The following is a 23,302-nucleotide window of genomic DNA, read 5'->3' as shown; positions in this document are numbered from 1 at the left end:
GCCGGATATCCACCGCAATAAAAGTCGTTAGGGTGACAATTTGCTGAGTAAACGTCGACCTGATATTTTTCTTGCCCTTTCACCGCAAAAATTTTCTTCGTTTGATTAACAAATTTTTTGTCTTCCGTATTAAATGAAATATTTTGATAATTTGTGTATATTTTTTGAAGCCTTCTTTAATATCTACTAATTTATGTTTAATATCTATTTGTCATCATGTTTTCAATAAATTGGATTTGGGTACTTGTTTATCATTTTTTATACTCCTGTATTTAATATACATTTTTCGCGATTCATTCCTACGAACTTCGATTTTTATGCTCGCAAGCTCACGATAACAGCTATTGTTGCGACTGTTCGACAGCTATCGATTCGCGTTCACGTTCTTAGTAGCGAACTACTGAGCTGCGAAACGATTACCATTCGAGCATCGATACGCGTACTATATAACGCTAATGAGTATAAATACAAATTTCATTCTTGGAACTCACAAAACCAAGCATAAAAGTATTGGATATTTTTAAGGGCGAATGAAATTTGTAATCGTTTCACGGTTAGTTATCCTTTGCGATAAGAAAATATAAAAGACAAAGTTCTCACGAAGCTAACAATGGAAATGCGTTTTTGTAGCCCCCTCGGGAGAAACTAACAGCCTCAACTAGACGCGATTATAAATACTTTCGATCTAAACGCTCGATAACGAATGTGCAATTAAGGAACATCGACAGCGAGAGAACAGCTGCTTTCGTCATTCTGGTGAGCTAAAGCTTATTTTGATCAAATTTGACCTCCTGTTATCGAGTATGTGACACTTGTATAATAAACTCTTGAATATGTGGAAGGTTATATTATATTAAATGTGAAGGATATGGAAAATGATCGAATGATGTGCAAAAGTCTAGTCGATAATTTGTTTTGAAAATTGAACTTCGATTGAAATATGTAAATATATTGAAATTGTTCATGTAAACGAAAGATGAGAGGCAAGATATCTAAATATAGAATCAGTTAAAATGCTACTTTATTTATCAACGTGTTTAATATTACCATGTTTACGTACTATACTTAAATTAGCTTCGAGTATATTACTTTTAATAGTACTTTCGTACAACTATATATGTATAAAATTGATACTTACTTACTTACTTAATTGATCTTTTTTACTGCACTTTTAAGGGTACATTTTACTATATAGAAGAATTTTGTTCCGAGAAAATTGTATCTCCTACCTTGGAATGTTTGACCGTTTAATATAGTACAGTATAGCACAGAAGGGTTCTTTCTAAAGAATTTGGTATCTCTAAGGATCCTGTGGTATTGATGTTCATTCAAAGCCTTTATGTAAGTTGTCTAGGAATTCCTTTGATAACGAGAGGGTATCCCGAGTTGCGAACACGTGCTGAGATACATCAAAGAGGAATTTTATATCAAATATTCAAGGTTACGATAAATTCAAATAGTTATCTATTTAACGTTAAAACTATGTATCGATTTAGGAAAAAAGAAAAAGAATACGAAAGGTATACCAAGGAAATCAAAATGAGAAATGTGTAAACAGAAGCGTAATTCAAAAGAGAATACAAATTGTCAGAAACTTTTGTTTATGTAGTTTACCAAAAATTACACAAATCCTTAAAAATATTTTGCAAATCAAATTATCAGTCTCTTTGACTATTCTAATAGTTCTAGTATCGATTTTTAGACGGCATTATAATGTTCCAAATTGTAATAGAAAATAGCAATTGTTCCTGTTTTAAAATTAGCCTTTGAATTTGAAGGAAAGGAGGCTGCAACGATTTCGATTGAAAGTTGAAATTAGCGTAGCTGGATTAGTCGAGTAAATAGGACGACATGATGCGAGGAATGAGTTCGAGGTCTTGCGAGGTCGTCACGATGAAATCACCCGGGAATTAGTAGTAGAAAGAAGAGGAAGAAATCTTAGTCACCCGCACATTATTCATACCAAGGAGCCACGGTATAGGAATATCGGTGTTAATCGAGGTTAATATTCAACTTCCGGTGAGACTAACATATCGAGTCGATCAAAATATCCGTCAACCGTGCAAAATGAAAGAAATGCAAATATCAAATTCCACAATATCTTATTATTCTAATAAATAATTTGTTTCTTAATGATCCAAACTGTAAACTGCTTCTAAATAATATAAGAATAAATGAAAGTACGTCGATCAATTTCGTATTATCAAAGTTGCTTTTTTATTCGCTTTCTCGACATTTTTTAATTTTATCGTAGATCGATATATTCGATTGTTTGAAAATCAAACAATTAATCACAATAGAGTGGATTAATTTGATTTCAGTGTGGCTCATTCTAATATATGAAAAATGTCTCATAAAAATACCTCAGGTTGTCCATACAAAATATGGATCGAATATTCGAAAGTCCAAATTGGACGTTTTAAGCTATACCGTATAGATGTCATTTGTTCAGGAAACTGGGACGATCCAACTAATTCCGCCGATGATCGCGCTGCCTCTCTTATTTATGATGAAGCAGCGTTGAGCGTGTGGCACCTGTGTCTTTACAAGACTGCATCCTACGCGAACTTAATGCTAGTTTAATACTAGCGCGGTCGAACCTTGACACGATTCTTCTACTTCTCATAATTGAGCATGAACTAGCTACAGGCGACCAAACCTCTTCTAGTTAAGTACTTGGATACACAAAACTTAGAATATTCCTTCTCATCTCAGTGAAATTACTGTGACTTTGGCGTTGGCTTATTGCTTGCTTATTCTTACCGTCACTTTGCTAGCTTGTTACATTTCCAAGTAACTTTCCAGGTTTTCTAATTAGCGATTTTAATAACTTATCATATGCTTAATACTATTTATAGAATGTCGAATAAAACATATACGTTTGCAGCACGATTTCGTTGTGGTATACTCTAATTTATCTGTGCTATTAATAATAAACCTTTGTGCTATTATTATCATCCGTTAAAACGAATATCGTCAACCCTGTTGATATTCCGAAGAGAACTATCGAATTGCGAGTTTCAGGTTTTTAAGGCTTCTTGTCCTCTCCTTTACCATACTAAAAGAAAAAAAAGAGAAGAAAAATAAGCGTACAAGTATGTCATCAAATTCGTCATGAAAAATTGATCTTTTCGCACCGATGATCATCCTTCGTCACCTTTGTCTCGTCCATTAGCCCACGCTTCGTTCTAGATCATCCGTGTGCCAGTATATGCTTTGTGTATATAATATCGAAGTTTAGTCCAGCAAGCAGATCTTGGCACCGTTCTTCGGTTGGTCAGGGTGGCTAGGTGAAGCAGCGGCCGGCAAGAATGTCGCGTAAGACCTTAACAATTATTTAATAATTCCCAGTCGTCCTTAATTTCGCGTTAACACGAACATGCCACGGCGGCTAATTAAATGGGCCGGATCGAAACAAAAAGACGGCTCTCTTGTTACGTGCGTTCCATTTCTAACTACAAGCATCAAAATGCAACGAGCTCGCGTCAATTGCCGTCGTCCAAATGGAAATATGTATTTACGATTGCCGGTTGTATTGTCTATTCGATTCTTTTGTCCTGGTCGTTACTCCGTCTCTTTGCTCTTGTTACCTTTGCTATCGGTATTCAGCATTGGTTCGATGGACTTTCCGTGCCAAGAGAGCGCTGTTAATCTTTTCAGAGGACGTTTTCGCTCTGACAAATATACACAGCGATCTGTGCAATTGTTTCAAGTCGTAACTCTTTTCCTAGTGTCGCTTTAAAATGTTTACAATTTTGTAAATCTATATCGAACGGAGCGATCAATTGGCTGGTAATTCGCAGTAAATAGAATTGAATTTTTCTTATTAAAATTTGTTACTGTTATACGATACAAATTTAACGTACAATACAATATACATTTTATATGTACAGTATGTCGAAGTGGTCACCACTTCTAAGAAAACTCTACATCTGGTCTTTTTAGTTTTCTCAAGCACCGAAGCCATCGACAACGTATAAACAAAAGACTGGGACGAAGGCAGACCATAAACAGTAGGCGACGATGGCTTCAGGTTTTTCAGTCATAGGGTAACACTGCTAACATGCAGATCGGGACCAGCTTAAATTATATTTCTACTTGTACTTACACTTCTGTATTAAAATATATTTTCTACTTTACAATTTATCCACGCGTTCCTCTGTTCATACATCTAATAACTTCAACACAATATAATGTATTAGGTCGTCCGAGAAGTTCCTTTCGTTTTATAAGGAAATAATGCATGCACAAGATTTTCCGTTTTATATTATTTCATCGAATTACGTATGATCGATTTTGTTCTATCAAAATAAAGATCACAACGTTCGACAGATTAGGTTTCATGTTTGTATAAAGATGCGTCGTTGTAAAAGACGTGTCAGTAGAAGAAAGATATTTTTCAGACAAGCTAATACATTTTATGCAATGATTTTTAGTTGTTTTTAGAAGTGAATGACGCTAACGTTTGGTTATTGACTATTGCTGCATCTTCAGTGACGTTTTGAAATTTATACAATAAAAATACTTGAAGATATTTCGATAATATTTTAGGATTAATTTTATACAACAGACAGATTCTTTTATTTTTCATAATTTCGTTATTGTCAGAACTGATATAATCGACGTTGGCGCATGCCACGTACAGAAGTTTCGATCACTGGACAAGCCTTGACAAGGATGGATCGTAAACAGAGAGACGATTATCGATTGCCATCCGTGTCGTAATTCATTGCAAATGGTTTTAGAGGGTATTCTATCCCCCATAAAGTGCACCCTTGACTGGGAATTACCGTTCAATGCGGTACAGCTTTTAGGAATATTCGCTGGCTGGCTGGCTAGCTGGAAGGGTTAATGGTTTAATTAATTTTGCGCTGCTTTCGCCCCTCTAAGTCAATTAACCACGGCACTTCCGTCTTGTTCGACTAAATGACGCCTGGCACGAAGAAACAACTGGGAGGAAAAATTCGATCCAATGATCATTCCTAATAAAATCTGTTAAATCTTCCAACTTTTTCTTAAAGACTGTGTTTTCATCGTAATATTTTTTCCATCAACATATAGTTTCTACGTGGCAACAATTTTTTTCCAAACTGTAAGATAACATTGGAAAAATCTTACGACCCTTTAGCTTATGGCAGAGCCCTTCTTTCTTATAAAAAAATCTAAATTGATTAAGTTAAATTGATTTGTTCAATTTGCTTCATGTTAGTTACGTTAGAATTTATTTTACAAGAATAGTGTAGGTGCGATATATTTTTATGACCACAGAAATTATTATTCGTACCAGAAATTAATGAAAAAATTAATTAAAAATTTCACAAAAATTTTACTCAGCTTCGTGTAATAACCCTGAATGCCATCGAAAGAATTTTTTCTGTTTTATCGTACATCGACGTGTGAGAAAAATATGTTATAATATTCTTCAATGGAACGCTGCTTAATGGGTCAGAGGAATGTTAACGAGTGAAAGGGCTAACGTGTAACGAACAAAGTTGTTCCATGTTTCCCGCAAGCTGCAAGATAACCGATCTGTCTTCCATCAAACGGGAGATCACCTGTTTGTTTCGTTGGATGACCATCATCTGGTATGCGACAGATACAATGTGGTTTGCTTCAAATCGACGAAGGACGATTTCTCTTCTTTTCGTCACCTTGTAAAAGAGTCTGGGCGCGGGAAGTATCAGGACCTTGAAAAGGGGGTCGCACCTGCATCCCACCGTTCCTCGGGATATTTCCATGCTTTCCACTTCAAATAGACAGATCTGGAAAGTCGTGTAACTCGATAAGCGTAAAAAGCTGATTCTTATCCCAAAATGTTTCCTTTGTCGAATACTTACATAGTGATAGAGAAAAAGGACTCGTAAAGATTTATTAATATTAGGATTTCGGGTATTCTGGTTGACGATGTTCCACCTGCTTCGAGAACCAGCTTCGCTTCGTGTTAAGAATGATTTGTTAGAGACATGCTTTTTAAACGCTCAAGGTGTGCGATAAGTTTCAGATCGTCTTCTTTACTGTCATATTTTTTCAATCGCTGTTCAGCCAGAAATAATTCTCGTAAACGAAGGGTAATGGTGTCTGCGTTAAGACACGAAATACGGGAACGGGTATAGGGAACACGATCCTGTGCGTTCAACAGACAGTAAATTTTAAAACGATGCTTCTCGAGTCTCGTGAATTCGTAAAATAGAATTTCTTCGATGTGGCATAACTCGCGAGAATTTGACGAATTCGTGAGATCGCAGCATTCTCAATTGCGTTATGCCTTTTTTAGTAGCTAGTTAAATTAATGTACATGGTTTCTATTTAAATCTCAATTGTATGGTCGCAGGTGATGCTTGGAGGTTCGTGTTAGATTTTGAGTCGGATCATTTAATTTCAGGATATTCAATTTTGCTTAGTATTCTATACTTTTTGCGATATGAACCATCGATCGGTCGATAAGCATAGATAAAATGAAATAAAAAAAAAGACAGTTTTAATAATATGAGATTGATCGACAACAACACATTGAATCTTAAAACTGTTTGCATGTAAAGGTAAGAAAACGTAACTGTTGAAAATTGTGGATTTTAATCGGCGAAATAAATGTGTTATGTATATAAATGTGATTTACAAGATCTTCATCGATATACGTTTGCACGCGTCTCAGCACTCTCTTTGTCTCATCATCTTCTATACCACACTACCAACGGAATAGTTGCATTCATCTGTGTTACGAGACGTTGTGCACGCACATACTCAAACACACTCATACTCATATATGCGTGTCGCTACTACGCGGCTAAGCTAATTTTTTTTTTATTTTTATTTTGTTTTTTTTCACAATTTGTTCTGAAGGACATTTGGTAAAGTGTTATATCTTATTGGTGAGAACAAAAAAAAAAATAAAAATAAATATAGCATGTGGGTGGCTACCCCCAGCGGGGTGCCAGCTTCGTTTTTTCTAAGTTATATCTTTTATGACTAATCTAGTGTAGCACATAAAATTACACATATCTGAATAGTAACTTTTCTCTTTTTTCTCCCGTAGTCTACAATTTTCATGTTAGTTGCGATTCCTATAAGATTAAAAGAAAGTCGGAGGTTACAGGTTGCTTTGCAATCTCATGGTATCACGTTAGATTTCTCTTCGTCGAAAAGTTAATTTTGTTTGATCCTTTTGGTCCAGAGGACTACGCGTTTCAACATCAGATGAAATAACGTGGCTCGTGGCTGTTTTTTGGGTGCGTGGAGGGCTGGCCGCCTCGTTTGGCGTCGAGCAGGGCGAACGGGACGGCGAAGTGTGAATACAACGCGTGGTATACATCGAATAAAAAACGAGCAGGTGGTTCGGACACGGACAACAGCGGTTGCCCAGTCTCGTAACACCTGCCACAGCGAAATGCTTTTTACGAGATATCAAACTCGTGCCTGACATCTTGCCTTTTGCGGGATCTCGGTCAGGATCGATCCACCTTATCCCTGTTTTGCGACGAAAACGTAACTCAATGTAGGCCAATTAAGTAAAATGTATTTTTCAAGAAAGATACCATCGTTGTCAATGCCTCGTGCGTGTCAACTCATTCCGAATAAGATATTTTATTCTCAACCACGTTCAATAGCCACCTACATTGTTTTTTATTTTATTTCTTTCAAATATATAATCAATATTATATCAAATATATAATTGCAAATACACTTGAGGAAATAGACTTTTCCAAGTTTCTAGTTTATACAGTGGCTCACGAAGTATCACGGCAAATTTATATTTATATAATATATACATGTATTACATATATATGTTATGCGTGTTATGTAAAACGTTTCGAACTCTCATTAACACTGCAATGAGACACGTCTATCGTGATTATATCGATGTGATTTGGAAACAATCTGAGAACGTATATAGGAATTACAAAACATTTATTGCGAATATACAAGATGTATCAGATTGGATTAGATACTTCAATTGATCTAATGGAGTGCATGAAATAACGTGTACAGAACATTCGGAGAAACGATACGATTACGAAAAACGGAATTAAATGGTGAAACAGACCTTGATTCTATGACGAGGCAAAGAAAAAAGGAATTTAAGTTTATATATGTTTTTTCAGAGATTTCATATTTCTACTCGGGAGAAATTCTGTTGGAAATATATGAAAATTGCAATAAGCTCGCGAGGTCGGAAGAGGATAAACTTTTCGTTCGAAAAATTTTTAATATTTGCGGAGGTGAAATGTACTCGCGTACCGTTCGAATTATTGCGTTTTATTTTTTGATATTTCACTTTTCTTCTTTAGTTTGCCATAGTCGATCGTTTCAATCGTCAGTGCCTTGTTTCAGGCAAAATTCCAATCCGAAAAGTGTCGATTTTGGTCGAGCAATTAACAAGAAATTTAATTACGTGCCAGTCACGCGCCAAACACAGAATTTCGAGTTAAATGGTTGACTCGATAACTCGAGTGTGATGCTGTTGCATCGTCCTGGAAGTCACACAGGTTGTCCGCTCTCTATATCGTCACATTTTTCATTTATCTATTGTTTACGATTTATTTACAATCAGAATATTTTGTCCAAACGGTTTGGAAAATAACCTACGGTTTATATGAATCAAGCGACCTTCATTAAAATTGCAATGTTACTTGTCGATAATGATCCATTTAATTTTCAAACAGTTAGAAATTCAGAAACTTGAATATCAAACGACATAGAACTCGAATAATCTATCCATTATTCATAAATGATTTTTTAATTGTGCAAACGATTTATAGAACAGTCGTTGCTTTGGATTAAACGAGTGACAATTATTAAAATTGCAAGTTACTTACAAATAATTATTTACTTTATCTTCCCTTCGAAAAGATTCGCAAAGTTCAAAATTTCAACATATCGAACTTGAGAATTAGCAAATTTTGACATTAACAGATTCAAAGAGTTAGAAATTTAAATAATTGAATGCTAAAGTATTTGAATATCTCTATATCTAGGAACTCAAAAGTTCTAAAATTCGAATGTTGGAAAATCCGAAACCTTGAAAATTACACAAATTCGAAAGATTAGAAATCAAAGAACATTTAACAAAGCTCCGCTAATTGTTTCTACGATTAAACTGCGGACGTTCGCGCGCTCTTATATTTCTACGAACAAAATTAAAGAAACGCAATCTAAACAGAGATTTGTCTGCTAAACATCGTAATAAGTGCTCTGCTTTAAATATCATATATATTTTTCTATATTATTTTCTATATTTCTCAAAAATGTCTCAATATCCGCCCTCTATTTATTATGCTTTTGCCAATAATCCATAGAATCTATTAGGTTGTTGGAAAAGTTTCCTTCGTTTCATAAGGTGATAACAGCTGAACAACAATTTCTGTTTTATATTATTTTATTGAATTAGGTATGATCCATTATTATGTTCGTGCATAATTCAATAAACTAATATAAAACAAAAAACATTGTGCGTCTATTATTTCCTTATAAAACGAAAGAAACATTTCAGACAACCTAATACTACGTCTCTAAATAGCTCGCAGGTCGTCTTTAATGCCACGATTGAAGAATAACAATTCGTGGATTTTGGGTAGAGCAGCCGAGAAATCAGCATGAGGCATCAATCAAACAATATATCATAGGTTCACGCATGGCGCGTGTGACCTACATAGACGGCAGTAAAATGTGTTCCCAACAGTCATGTGCCAAACGCAGGATTCGGGGTGTCCGTCTGGCGTGACGACCCAGAAAATCGACTCGTTGTTGCGTCGCTCATGAAACACCTGGCCGCCTTCCTGACGCTGCGTGCGTTTTACGATGACCCTCGACAGTCGACTAGGCCTTGACCAAATATACGAATTATTAAAAATGAAACATTTAATCTGCTTGGCTGATAATAACGGCCTGGCATATCCGTTTCGAAAATTGTCTTTCCCTTAGCTGCCAATCCAATTATTCGTTTCCGACGTGGGGCTCCACTTTTCCTTCGTTGACTTTCTTTCTCTTTTTAGGGGACGTTTATTTTTATCATTAAAGACGGCAGGTACGATTGGATGGATTTATTTCCGTATAATACGAGAACCTTTCTTTTTTTGAGCGAGGAAATTGCTTTGACACGAGCGATTCGAGCTAGATAAATGGCAGGCTAAAAATCATACTGGCATAAGTCAGGATACTGAGAATTTCGATTTAGTCACGTTATAACCCTATTCGTTTTCCCGAATTATATCCCTGTGAGTCTCAGATATCCAAGTGGCAATTCGTGAGAATATTCGCAGGAATATTGGTACGAGTAATGGAGAAAAATTGTACTCGCATTACTTTTCCCATTGAATTTCTTGATAATGTTATCGAATGAACTTTAATGTTTCCAAAGTTTAGGTTTACGGATGGTCAATTGACGTTGAGATATTAATGTCAGACAGATTGAAATTTACAACCTTCTCTTTGTACTCTCTATGAGTCACTTGATATTAGAATTTAACATGTGTTTGGTGTTTACGAAGATAGACATGAACTTTAATCCAGCCAATTACGTTTAATAGTTATATATCTCGTTTTATTTTGGAAATTATTTATTTGTTTTCTGACAAAGAACTTCAACCTTTCAACGTTTTGTACCTGAGACTCACTTTCGTTACACTGAGAGTTTCTTACCAGAAAATTGTTGCTTTGAAAATTGTTATCGATAAGTCACGCAGATTCATGTTTTTCTCAATATAACTAAAGAAATAAATCATAAGCAGAGACACGTTTCATCTATTGAATATTATAATGAGTAATTTACTCTGCATATTTTATACGGTTTTGCATTCTATGATTTTTCCTCCGTCTCTGAGTTTCCCTCGAGTGCATAAAATTCCGCTGTCTAGATATAAAAATACTTGATGAATTTCCCCTGAAATTCCACGAGTATCTTGGAAATCGAGCAACGACCTCGAACGAACAGGATGATCAGGCAGGTGGCCGACCTGTGGTGTTCCGAAAAACGAAGATGTCCAATCACTACCTTGGGCGGTGGTATTGGGTTCGACCTGGTCGAGACTCTCGCTTTCGACTCTCCAACAGTCGCCATCCTGATTGCGAAAACATCGAATCGAGATTCTGGGTCGAAATCGAAAATCCCGATCGCCATCGACCAGGTTCTTATAGGTACACGTAACAGAGTCGATGAAAGTTGCAGCAAATTGAGAAGTTACAATGGCAATAATAAAGATTTTCACTAAGGAGAAGAAATTTATACTATACTTTTCAAAATAGCAATTGTTACACTTCTGTAAACTTTGCTATGCTTTTCTCTATTTTTTCCTGATAAAAGATCTTTAGATTTTAATTGCTCTCTTGAAACGTGAAGAATATATCCTTCGTTTGGATTAGAATAAAAATATCAATTACTCTTTAATCAAGGATAATTTGTTTAAAGGATAATTATGTCAATCATTCTTAAATTGACGATAAATTGATTTAACCTTCCGTGGGCAGTCACATATTTTCCACTTTTCGCAACCGGAGTCGTTTACGTTCACGACTAATCTTTCTATCGTTCTTGGCTTTCGAAAGATCTGACAAAATTCCGAGATACTTATCAAAGTCTCTATTTTAATGTCTGATAGATTTTTCAGTCGAATGTTTAAAGGATTAATTAGGAAAAATAAGAATTCGGAAGAAAGTTTAAAAAGGACGAGAATCGAAGGAGAAAAGAAACGAGACCAACCTTGCCGATTTCGATTATTTTTTCCTATACAAGTTACCAGCGATTAATCTTGGTTTCCCAGATATTTGCGGAAAACTGTCGCTGCTGATTCCGTGAGTTCTGAATATAATCGCGCGTCCGTGGCAGCATATGCGTCGGTGTTGGTTGCCTTACGTTATACTAATATGCACTCACGCTCTGCTATAGGATTTCATTTGCATTACAGCAGTAGGGTAAGGCGAATTTCAAAAAGCTTTTCAGATATTAGCAGAATAATAAAAATCAGTTCCAAGGATTCATCAGTGCTTACTTTTCTTTAGGGAACAGAGTCAGCATTTCTTCTCCCTTCTTTTTCCTTCCAAGACATTAAAAAGTGAAATTTCACGCAGATATAAACGAACCAGCTTGCCCGTTGGTGGGTTAATGGAGAAATATCAGTACGTTTAACCTGTATCCTTAATCAACGATACTTCATCATCCAAAAATATGGAATAGATCTCATAAGGAGACTCGATCATCGATCGTGACCTTGTTCGATTAGCCGTTCGTTGCACCCTTATGGTACTCCACCATTTTGAATTCTTGTTTTTTTTTCACCATAGGACCACCCGAAAGAGGTGCATCCATCCGGGTAGGCAAGGGTAACTCGAGATTTTGAGGTGTTCATGCTGGTACTCGATGTCAGGGGTCTTCCGTTCCTCTTTGTTTCTCAGATGAACCTTCGATCAGACAGATTTCTTTAGAATATTCAAGGTATATGGAATACTTCATTAATATTATTAATTAGCGCGTTGTTGATATTCAAAGGATTCGTGATCACACTTCAGCCAAAAAAGGAGCAGAATATTATTACATCTGTGTTTGTTAATCTCTCAATGATGGAAAGGATCATGTACGAAGCTAAAATTATTTCCTATAAAAATTAGTTGTGTCTTCAAGCTGTATCTTTCGAAACTATTGTTGAGGTTGACTGATAGAAGAACGAGTGGATGAATTTGTAATAGAAAAGGTATAAGTATAAGTACAATGTATAAGTGTAAGCTTATGCTGATCCAGATCCTTATTCTCTTAGTGTTACAATACAATGGAATCGATAGGGATATATTTATAGCAAAAGGACATTATCAAAAAAGTTAATCTTATAGCTTCAGCTAAAGGCTACAAGGAATATAAATAGAAATCTGATTATTAGTTCCTTCGTTCCTAGACCTTGTAATCCAAGACATAATGTATATTCAAGGGTACAATAATATCCACCTCTCCTTATTTAGAATATTTTTGTTTCACTAAATTCTATTTTCTGTGTAATAGTGGTCTCTAGGTCAGGGATATACATAAATAAAGATGTGGAGTTTTTCTTCAAGTAGTTACTTCAACACCTATGATTTCTCCGAGCTAAATCTTTTATATTTGGTCCCACGATATCCAACAAATTCCTTTTATCGTTTTCTCGTTATATTTTTCTTTTATCCTCGATGAAAGTTTCGCCTTTTGTTATTTAGCCTGGTTTCGTTGTTTATGTTCGCCCGACCTTTCGAAGGCTTCGAAGATTCTCTCGGAAGAGCAACTGCAAGTGTCAAAGCGGTCGAGTAAAATTACCGCGATTGCGCGTGTTCCACGGCCAATTATTCGACGCGTCCACTTTCTTTTTCGTGTCGTTGAATTTCCATAAACGAGTTGCTCGACGATTCGAGGACGATTCAAAGGCGACGCCGACTGATGAGTCTCTGTTCTGTATTCGGTGCACGGAGCCAATTATCGGAAGAGTTTCCACGGTACTCCTTCAGCTCCGACCTTGGCTGCATGAATACATGGTCGATCGAAACGTCCCTTGGCCAGATACGATTAGAACGTTTTCAATGGCGTTGCTTCCCTCGTGTTTCGAGAAAAATAATGCCGTCGTTCTGATCTTCGATCAGTGATCTTGTCGCCTCAGTTGCCTTAACTATCTCTGTCTCCGCTTGCAGATTATTTATTTATTTATTTGTCGTATGCATCTTGTATCTATGTTTGCATATATTCCAATAACGAAACATACATCTCTATTAAAAAAAAAAAAATATTAATTTTTGGCAGGTTTCCTAAAAGCAAACAACTCGAAGTACCAGGAATTTTATAAAAATGCTAATTTTTCTCTTAAGCATCGTAATATTTAATATTAATTGATATTATAACTAGCGTATGGACGTACTGATACAACGATTAATCGATGGATGAAAACTTCAATTGATAACTGGTTTCTCTATTTCGAATACCATTTAACGAAAACATTTCACGTATTTGTTGCTGATAGTTAAACACCGACGATATCCTGTTGATCATCTAAATGATCACGAGCGAGATTTAACCTACATACAGTAGCGGACAAAAGTTTAAGACGATGATTTGTAAACCGGATTACAAACATCTTATACGCATATTGTTCTTCTATTCGGTTTGTCTCTTTGGAATAACGTAGCTGTATGTTTGACCTTCGTAACCTCAGACAGTCAGTTGTTAAATACAAACAATGTAGGAGTTACAACAGTTAGTTACCGCCTAGCACTTGGAAACAGTGGACATTAGTTTAAGACGATCTGTGTAAAACGTGAGTACGAGTACAGTTTTTGAACATTTTGATTCTGGAATGTCAAAATCATTGTTTAGTGTACCTTTTATTGCTTAAAATTCATTTAGGTAGGAACAGACTATGGGTAAATCAAAGAATTTACTTGAAAACGAAAGGGAACAAATCGTAAGGCTGCGAAAGCAAAGTAAAACCTTCACCGAAATAGCAAATATAGTGAACAGGTCAGAAACAGCTTGTAAACAAGCTTGGTATAAATGTTTAAAGACAGGCATGTATTGCGATCAACCGAAAAACGGAAGACCACGGAAAACAACACCGAAAATGGATCGCCGGATTCATCGATTGAGCGAAAAGGATCGTTTTCGTAGTGCAAATAATATTGCTGCGGAGATAAACTATGAAAACGATACACAAATTAGTGCTAGAACTGTTAGGAGAAGATTAGAAGACTTTAACTTAAGAGGACGAAAACCCCAAAAGAAACCACTGCTGAGTTCTAGGAATCGAAAAAGACGACTTGCATTTGCTAAAGCTCATAAGCATTGGACAAGTGAAGATTGGCAAAAGGTATTGTTTTCTGACGAATCGAAATTCAGTCGCGTCTCTTCTGACGGGGTACGGTACGTTAGACGTCGAATTGGCGAAAGTTTGAAAACACAGTGCGTTTTAAAAACTCTTAAACATGGTGGTGGCAACGTTATGGTGTGGGCGTGTTTTTCTCGAAGCGGCCCTGGTCCGATATGTCGTATCAATGGAATTATGGACCGTTTTCAATACAAGGACATACTCAAGAACACAATGTTACCTTTTGCACGCAACAATATGAGTGATGATTTTATTTTTCAAAATGATAATGATCCGAAGCACACGGCTCGGGTTGTGAAACAGTTTTTTCAAGAAGAAAATATCACCGTGCTGCCGTGGCCGTCCCAATCACCAGATATTAATCCAATCGAGAACTTGTGGAGCATCATAAAAAAGACAGTACAAGGTTATAAACCGAAAAATTTGAATGAACTTTACTCTACAATTGAAACAGCTTGGAGTAATATTACGGTAGATCAATGTAAAAAATTAATAGATTCAATGCCAAGAAGATGTACCGAAGTGATAAGAAATAACGGATATTGGACAAAATATTGAATTTAAACAAAAATTGTGCATATTTTTTTACCAAAACTTAATATTTTTTGTGTAGTCTTAAACTTTTGACCGACAAAATATTATACAGATTTCGTTCCTTTTTTTGTAACTTCGCTACTGAGCAAAATATCAAAATGAAATTTTTTTTGTAAGTGTATAAACAAATGCCTAATTAGTTAATACCAAATGTAGAACACTGTATTTATATTTTTTATGGAAAGTAAATCAATTATTTATTTTTTCCATTTCGTCTTAATCTTTTGTCCGCTACTGTACGTATTCTGCCACGTGTCGTACAGACTGGCAGAACTTCGTGATCTCTTGTTATTATATAACAAACATTAAAATGAATGCACCAAGTGCAAATGTATTTTTTTTCTTTGTTTCTCTACTCTAGCGATAAAAAGTTTCGCAGGAAAATAAGCGAATCGGATAATTATCCGATTTACTATAAAACAAACAGAATGAATCGTAAGCACCAATTTGCCTGTATAATTTTCTTTTTCTTTTTATTATACATCCGAATTTTTTTTATATAACCATTTGAATAAAAGCAATTCCTAAATTTGTTTTTAAACATAATTCATTTCTTAAACTCAACTATTAACCCAAGAGTTCTACGTTTTATAACTTTGAATCTTTTGTACGTCACTGACGCCGTTGAGAAATAAAGATTTACGCAATTATTAATTTATTTCTAGCGTTTCTGTGCTAACGTAAAACAGCGACACGTGTTTTACCGTTAACTGAGAAATATATCTATGTATTAATGTTTACGTAATAATGGAAAAACATTTCAGTTACACTTTTTGACTTTTGCTCTCCACAAGCCAAACACTCGGATTATAGCGCTACAATTGATTTTTCCTTACTTACTTATCGTACTTTTATCGAGTATATTTGATAGTAACTCTACAATAGTGGTGATAAATTATTAATAAATGAAGAATTAATTATTTAAGCGAAACCTGGTAACCGATCCTGGATATAAACATTATTAAAGTAAGAATAATTTTTATGAACTTACGTCAGATTTAAAGATACAGAAATTCATAGAATGTATATAGTACGCCAACGAAATATACAAAATATCTAAAGTATAATACTCGTCGCAACATCGCATATGCATATATGTATATACATATACATATATATATATTTACATATTTCCAATTCATTCGTTCATTCCTATACCACTCGTCTTTAACATTTACCGAACAAGATAAATCTCCATGTAATTTCAATCTTTTCAATTAAGAACATAAAAATACGAATTTGCATAAAAATTCGCAATCTAGCGATTATCCTCTCGCCCCTTTAGTTTAAAGCTGTCACCTGGATGTTCCAAATCACTCGATATTGATCGATCCTGATGCACTATCTGCTATACTGATGGCAAGGGATCCCCGGTATTTTCCATAATGAGGGTTGCAGTTTATTCTCGTGGTCGATCAACAGGTTGGGCCGCTTGTGAGACGCAGAGAGACAGACGTTGGCGGTGGCGGCGGCGGCGGTTAGATCGCATAGTTGGAAAAGGCCAACGTGGCCTATACCTCGTGTCAGCCGTGTGCAGAGGCGACGCGAAAAGGAGGGGGGTTGTAAGCCGCCTCGTACAAGGGCAAACATACAGGCTGGAGGGTGGTGTAAAGCGAAAGGGGTTGCCCTGACGTCAGGATGACGCAATGCCGGTGCAACCCCTCTCGCCTCGTCGCGCATCTCCGCCCTACGACTGACATTGACACTGCTCGAGCATCGATCTGTCCTCGAACGAGGTGAGAGCCGAGGCTGGCGAGGGTCACCGCGACCGTTTCACCGGCGTTCTTCCATCCGAGGTCATCGAAGTGATTTACCTCCTCGGTTCTATTAAGCGGAACGCTATCGATTCGACGACGGTTCCGCGAGAGAGCGTCAAATCAACGCGATTGATAAGGCTAGATCGACGTTTATATGGAATCGATGGACCGGCAATGGTCGAGAACCGGATGGAATTGGAAGCAGATTCTCGCGAAGTCACGAGCGCAGAGTTTGTTGATTCAGAGCGCGACGAGTTGGTGTGCAGCTTGCAGGTGATTCCTGGGTATGAATTCCGTTGGTCTATGAATGACAGATTTTTAGCGTTGTTAAGGGAAAGAGTATACTTTAGAAGAGAATAAATTTTATCAGCCATATCGGTTCCTGAGAAAAAGAATTTTATTGCGAGAGAATGTTTGCAAATTTTACTTGATTTTCTATAGGTAGGTACGTACGTTAACATGTAATTTGGGTTAATATGAATGTAGGTATATCTTGAAGGAGAATGACGCGCCTTATGTCTGTTAAATGTTCGAAGATCGATACGAGAAATTCATCCGAAAGAGTTATTTCCTCTGTGACTGTTGGGAGCAAAGAAGCGTGAAAATTCTTTGCGTATTGTTAGTAACTTCTAGAATGATTTACCTTCTTGATTCTATTATAGGAACACCGATCGATTCGTTGACGCCAGTAACGAGAATATAAAACGGCCGATTGTATTTAGAAGGTCCACACCGTTAATGTCGAGGGTAAATAGCTCGAACGAAACGAGGCACGTCTAATTTGCGCCCCTAACTCGTTAATACCGAGCTTATAATACCTGCTGATGCTACCCTTGGCAAATATACGATTCCGCATAAAAAATTCATTAGCCGGTTTTTCAAACCCCTTCAACCTTAGAATATTGCTAATTATTTCGTGTCTGACCGACTGTTTTATTTTGGTTCCATTCTCTCTCTCTCTCCCCTTTTGAAAGAATCAGCATCGAGTTCAAGGCTCTCTTCGCCACGCCACATGTTGATTTTATTAATGCGTAAAGCAACGTTAATTTTATGTGCATCTAATTACGTTAATGGATTTTTCCACAGCTTTTCTTAATACATATTTGTCATCGTCGAGTAAAAGTAGAATCTCCTTTATTTACGATTTAATTCGAGGTCTATCGAAATGTTTCTTTTACGACACGTTAAATGATTAAACCCATCGTTTGGTCATTCATACTCGAAGAATATAAATATACGGATGGATATACATGGCTAGATATTTTATAGTCAGAGTATTCCCATGTTGTATTTATAAGGTCGCTAACATTAGTGATGCATATTACTCGCCGCACGGAAACACGCTTGTGCTATTATTAAATAGCCTAGATTTTACTATGAAATCTTCGAAATGGGAGCTACTAATGAGTAACGCTGGTAATTATAATTGTGCCATAAGCTTATTATGGTGTCCGTTATCAGTCTGAATTTAACGTAGATATTGGGGAAAATAACTAGGAAGGAAAGTTATAGAATTAAAATATAGACTCCTCCCTTTGTATATATATTCTCTTAATATACATTCAGTGACAATAATAATAATAGCAAACAATTCTTGTGAATAAACAGGATGTGAATTTGTAAGGAAATATTGTAACGATCAACGAAAGTAATAAGAATATTAATGTATTAAGAAAATCATACGCTTTGATATTTCAAAATTCTTACAGAGAATTCTATATTCTAATTCTTTAAGAATTTTATAATATCAAAGATTTTGTTAATACATTAATATTGTCATTACTTTCGTTGATCGTTACAAATTCACATCGTTCTTACATAACAATATTAATGTCTTAATGTATTAACAAAATCATACTCTTTGATATTACAACATTTTTATAGAATTAAAATACAGAATACTTTCTCTGTAAGAATTTTGAAATATCAAAGCGCATGATTTTGTTAATGCATTAATATTGTCATTACTCTCGTTGATTGTTACAATATGTCCTTACAAATTCACGTCGTTCTTACATAACAATATTAATGTGTTAATGCATTAACAAAATCATACTCTTTGATATTACAACATTTTTATAGAATTAAAATATAGAATACTTTCTCTGTAAGAATTTTGAAATATCAAAGCGCATGATTTTGTTAGTATATTAATATTCTTATTACTTTCGTTGATGGTTACAATATTTCCTTACAAATTCACGTCGTTCTTATATAACAATATTAATGTGTTAATGCATTAACAAAATTATACGCTTTGATATTTCAAAATTCTTACAGAATTAAAATATAGAAACCTTTCTCTGTAAGAATTATGAAATATCAAAGCGTATGATTTTCTTAATACATTAATATTGTCATTACTTTCGTTGATCGTTACAATATGTCCTTACAAATTCACATCGTTTTTATTCACAAGAATTGTTTGCTATTCTTATTATTGTCACTGAATGTATATTTACCCCTATCATCGGATAGTTCTTAGTGATTAATGGTATTGACCGTAAAAGTTTCATCATACGTCGAGAATACGAGATCGTCTTGAAAATGGAAATTCGCGAGATTCGATGATCCAGCAATTTCTCTGGTCCGGTGACACCTTTATCGAAGATTCACTTACGCTTTCGTATTTATCATTTTAATGGATGGAAGGCTGCGTTACGGGGATACACAAGTGGTTTCGAGGGGATGCAACACGCTGCATGGCAATCGCGCGAACACGTGCCAAGGTTAACCTATCGTTGTTTAAGGTCAGGGGAGAGTCTCCTTTTCAAGGATGCTAAAAAGAAACTCGTGAAACCGTGAAGACGAAACGTTCCGAACAGATAATAGAACATTCCCGTCGACAAGCAAAAAATTCACCCCTTTTCTCGACTCTCTACTCTTTCGTCGCGTGCTGTCGAAGATGTTTGATGTAAATGTTCGATAACAAAGAGACGAAGCGCGTCGTTTCGTATAAAATTGTACGACAAACGATCAGAAATATTGCGCAAGCTTACGTTCCATTGGCTCGAGAAGAAAAACAAAAACGTTGACGAAATCGTGATGTTAAATTGAAAAAAAGGAACATCGTGAGATATTCGATCGAGAAGTTTGATAAATTAAAAATTTTCTAAACGGCAAAAAGCTTTGTCGTAACGACTAAATGAGATTTTTTTTTTCGTAACGAGGAGATTTAGCATGGGATTGATGTCGATCGGGAAAAAAGTATAACGACGCTGTTATTTTAGATGTCCTACGCACAGTTCCAGATATGAGTGTGTTTTTTATAACAATGTACGTAGGCGTCGTGGCGTAGGGGAACATTAATTTAGCTATTGATAACCTCTCACGACCTTGGCCTTGCTCGATACAACAAACTGCTCGCATTCGATCGAGATGATTCACACGTGCTCCTCGAGCCTTCTGATATTTTTAGAGGCCGCCATGCTGATCGACTCATTTTTTGATCGAGCTCTTCGATCCTCTTCATAAAACATAAAGCGAAAGAATTTGGGCGTGTCCAAGAAGAAAATTATTTATTTGTATACTAGCTTCCACGAATTAAAACAGTATATAAATAAACAAGCGAATAAACAAACAAATAAATAAATAAATGATATTAAAGTGGTAATTTTTCTATAGAACGTAAGAGGTATAATGGAAAGATAAATTTTTATTTCAATGATATTTAAATAATTATTACATCGACAATATTCTTCAAATATATCGATTAACTATGTATATCACTACCTAAATTCATGAATATTTTTTCATCGTAAAACAGAGTTAGGCAAAAGTTGTAAACCATTTCCACGAACGAATCAAGATAATTTTGGTATAAAGGAGAATCAAACTTTGCTCTTTGTGAAATCAACTTGACAAACGATAACGCCCACAGGATCGAAGAAATCGAGCTGTTCCGGGAACACTGACAAAGAGACTACCCTGTAGGAGCTTCTTTAATTAAAGAAGCGTATACCAACCTACACTATATAACAACTGTAGGGTAGACCGGGGTCGAAAGTAATAATTTAACTTTAATACGACTTCGTAAAGGGTATTGAATTTAAGATCTCCTTATACTTTGTCGTAATTCATACCATTTCTTTTTCCATTTAAGTCCTGTAATTTCGTGGATAGAATTAATGTTAAACCTACTTGTGGCGCTATATGTGTTGTTGTATTAGGTTGTCCGAAAAGTTTCTTCGCTTTATGAGGAAATAGACGCACAATGTTTTTTGTTTTATATTATTTTGTCGAATTACGTACGGTTCATTTTCTTCTGTTGAGATAAACGCCGCGATAATTCACAGACTTGGTTTCACGTTTGTACGACGGTGCACTGTTGTAAAAAGCACGTTTGCGAAAGAAGGACACCTTTCGGACAACCTAATATGAAATTTTGTGCCTCGAGATTTTACAAATAGTCTGTTATTTTAATACTTTTTTAAAATAATAAAACAATATATAAATCGCGATTATTTTTTATTCCCGCGTTTTAAACGGGCTGCGAAAAATAAAAGCCCAAAGAAATGGCAAGTCTGTTTGTATTTCTTGAAAAAAGGGTGGCAAGAAGGGCGAAAAAAGTATAAATTTCCATTCTCGAAGCGTTTAAAGCGAACCATCGTCGAAGCATTTTGAAATAACACGTACTGAAGATGGAAATACAGGAAAGCGCCACGTATGTGATTCATCTAGATGTTGATCCTCCAGAAATAGTGGCGAACGAGTACCATAAACGTTATGCAGCCATATAGCGAAGTACCATTGAACGCTCGCGTAAAACCGCATCTCTTCTTCGTCATCTTCTTCCTCTTCTTCGTGTGTGTTACCCTTTCCCGAACCGCATTCGTTGCTTTGGCATTGAAAGTCGATGAGTGCAAGGAACTTTGCTCTACGACCAATTCTCAACAGCTGGCGTGCCTCCATCTTCGTCACGGAATCTCGATGAGTGCGTTTCAAGATCGTCGAGCTTGAAGATTAACGCTCTCGATGACAGTCCTCGTGAATACGAACGATTTTCGTAACGACAGTTTCATTGGGATATACGTATGTATATAATATAGATATGTAGTATGCAACAATGATATATAATAATAGCGAAGAATGTTATTGACGACTGAACTACAGATTTTTACACAAATTCGTATTTTTTATAAACCCAATTAAACAGATGAAATGTGAGTAGAAACTTATTCCACTGAATACTATAACGAATACTATACTTTCGATACACTCTATATCTTTGCATGCTACGAGTTCTTCTACTTTTGCAATTTTAAAATGCTCACTTTCTGCAAAATTATCCATAGATTCTTATACAATTCCAATATCTTTGCGAAGAGAACTAAAGAAATTAAACCTACATGATAATTTGTTTCGTCTGTTAAAAAATTATGACAAATATTCCTTTCTGCATATTTGATATACTTTTATATATTATATAATATATCTGGGCTTTTAAACTTATCGCAAACGCGTATATAAAATAAATACCTTAAAAGGAACCCATAAGACGATTAGCAAACAGTGCTCGATCTAAGTTGAACGAGGCACACAGATCGGATGTAAACGTTGAAAAGCGCGAGGGCGTGCAGAGTAGCCGAAGAAGATGGAAGACGCTTGAAGAGGAATCGAGAGCAAGGATTCCATATGGATTGGCACGGAGCAATGAGTGCATCGGGTTAACGGCCGGCCGTGCATCCAGACTGCAGACGTCCAATAAAAATATCTTACGTCGGCCTCACTCTCCTAAACACCGTCTACCCTCATTCATCGCCAAATTATTTTTATTGTTGGATAACCGTTGGGAGCGTTGCTCGTTAGCCAGCGACGCATTCTTCGCGAATTGACGGACGGTCACTTACCGAAAAGCATCTTCGCTGCACCGCCTTAAGCTCTTATTAACCCTTTCGACCCTATGAACGACAAAATCCATTCTCTTCGACTACGTACGTTGTAGTATGCGTTGCAGGAGTTTACGAACCATTGCAGTCATGAATTCTAGTGTGCGTTTAATGGGCCCCGCGCTCGTTTCATTCCGCTATTTTCTTCTTCTAGTTGAATCTTTCTTCGAGTTCTTCTCGATTGAGAAATCGATCGAGCTATCTTGTAATTTATTGAGTTTGGATCTGCGATATCTGC

General features: G+C 36.0%; 1 protein-coding gene and 1 long non-coding RNA gene across 3 annotated transcripts in view; one reads left to right on the top strand and one right to left on the bottom strand.

Moving 5' to 3' along the window:
* Nucleotides 1-23,302, top strand: part of LOC132907269 (uncharacterized) — a 241,955-nt gene that overhangs the window by 47,855 nt on the left and 170,798 nt on the right. Inside the window, exon 5 of one of the 2 annotated variants that reach the window (XR_009658131.1) lies at nt 9,578-9,852. The exons of the other annotated variant lie outside the window; for it this stretch is intronic. This is a non-coding gene — a long non-coding RNA (uncharacterized LOC132907269). Of the gene's footprint in view, nt 1-9,577; nt 9,853-23,302 lie in introns of those variants that run through there. 2 annotated transcript variants of the gene reach the window in all.
* LOC132907266 (large ribosomal subunit protein eL32) overlaps nt 1-23,302 on the bottom strand; it is a 258,415-nt gene that overhangs the window by 83,902 nt on the left and 151,211 nt on the right. The gene's annotated exons all lie outside the window — the stretch shown is intronic.

Source organism: Bombus pascuorum, chromosome 5 (genome assembly GCF_905332965.1).
Source record: "Bombus pascuorum chromosome 5, iyBomPasc1.1, whole genome shotgun sequence".
In the NCBI taxonomy this organism is placed as follows: domain Eukaryota; kingdom Metazoa; phylum Arthropoda; class Insecta; order Hymenoptera; family Apidae; genus Bombus; species Bombus pascuorum.
Note: the sequence above shows the minus strand (reverse complement) of the source record. Positions and strands in the feature narration are given on the sequence as shown.